Source organism: Triticum urartu, chromosome 4 (genome assembly GCF_003073215.2).
Source record: "Triticum urartu cultivar G1812 chromosome 4, Tu2.1, whole genome shotgun sequence".
Classification (NCBI taxonomy): Eukaryota; Viridiplantae; Streptophyta; class Magnoliopsida; order Poales; family Poaceae; genus Triticum; species Triticum urartu.
In genome coordinates, this window is record NC_053025.1 from 26,655,302 (window position 1) to 26,657,169 (window position 1,868).

Consider the following 1,868-nt stretch of genomic DNA (forward strand, 5'->3'; position numbering starts at 1 on the left):
ATCTTCAAAACTGCGACGGTTACCCTAGAAACGATACTGAAATTTTGAACTCTAGTTGAACACTAAACATTTCAAACAACATAATTATATATTACTATGATAGACCGACACTACTATCGACATACTATTACAGTAGATCATCACAACCCATGAAACCTACAAAACATGATTCATCGTCATCGTCGTCGAGGTTGATTGCCCCTGGTGGGCCTCCGAACAGGCATGCCTTATGCTGATTGAATATAAACGACTTTACCTCCTCCTTGTCGTCATCCAAACCCTCTATGTTTGATTCGGTCGCCCAGTGGCCAGAGTCGATAGATCGGCGGCCAAATCGGGCAGCCTCGACCAGAATCAACATGGATTTGGACGACGATGGGACGGCGGCGTAGAGGGTGACAACGGGGATGCGATGGGGATCTTGGTGGAGATGTGGCTAGGGTTAGCCAGTGTGGCGAATGCGGCGTGGGGCGGCCGAAATCGATGGCAGGGCCTCCCGGAGACGAAACGGCTACGCACGTGGAAACTATTGCAGGTCCATGATTGCGGGTTTGCGCACTCGGCTGTATTTTTGCGGCATCCGCTCGGGTGCTGCGAATGTGTAGCCGCAGAAGGCAGTTTTTTCGGCTGCCCAAACAAATTATATCACCATATACATATACATCGTCTGTTGGAGAAACGCTTTTGCTCGAGTGCCCTAAACAGCTATTTTTTTATCATCTTTTGAAAATGCTCTTACCACGATGCAGTGATGGTGCTCCACGTGAGAGTGCTCTATGGTGTGTGTATGCATTGTGATGCCCTTCGACGCCCACTGGTTGCACACAGGCGTCGTCTCGGTCTCGCATGACCATTCACCCACGACATAGGTGGTGTTGGCGTTAAGTGTGGTCTCAGATGCACATTGCATTTCGATTACGGTGTCGCGGGTTGGGCCTTGGCTGACCAATGTCGTTCGATTACTCCGGCGATGCCTCGAGTTGGGTTCTCTCTTGCGTTGTCATGTCCTGCTGACTCACTTGTGTTCACTGTGATTTGGTCGTGATGGGTTTTCTCATTTGATCTCTGAGGGTTCTCAGACTGACCTCGTGAACTCTGGTTAACATATATTATCTCTACATGATAAGATGGGTTTTCTCATTTGATCTTTCAGGGTTCTTGGAGTGACCTTGTTTTTTTCTTCCCTCTTGTAGCCTTTATGAACTCTGGTTAACCTATCTTGGAGTATCTACAGCCGAACGCTCCAAACCCACCTCAAACGTCCGGGCGTACGACACGGTCACTGACCAGTCATGAAATTTCGACCCAGACGGACGCCTCGGATGCCCGGGCTGACCGGCACCACTCATATCCAGCCCAAGTATGGGGCTGATATGGGGGCGCACGGACGCGTCCGCCATGTCCAACCCGACATCCCTACCCCATAGCAAATTGCACCAAATCCACCCCCTCGACCTACTATATCCATTTGCTCTCTCCTCTCTTCTTTCTCCTCCACGATGTTTGTCTCGTAGCTCCATCGCTGCACACGCTCTATAGTCGTTCCAAGCCTCTGCACTGGGAGCAACGGCACAACACTCTTGTCTCCTGTCCTCGCCGCTAGGGACGTCGTTGCCTGCCCGGACGCCACCGCGGTACGTCCGGCAACTCCCGAGCTCCCCCTTGCACTATGTGTTCGACACATTGTCCGACCTAGTTTTTTGTGATTTTTTGGGGAAAATGATGAATTCCAATGCTTCGTCGCACAAGGCGTATGGACCGACGGAGCTTGATCAAGTGATTCAAGATGAGTTCTTCGATTCCTTGGATTCTGACAAAGAAGTGGATATGATCATGCCCATGAGCATGCAAGAGGAAAATGGACCAGC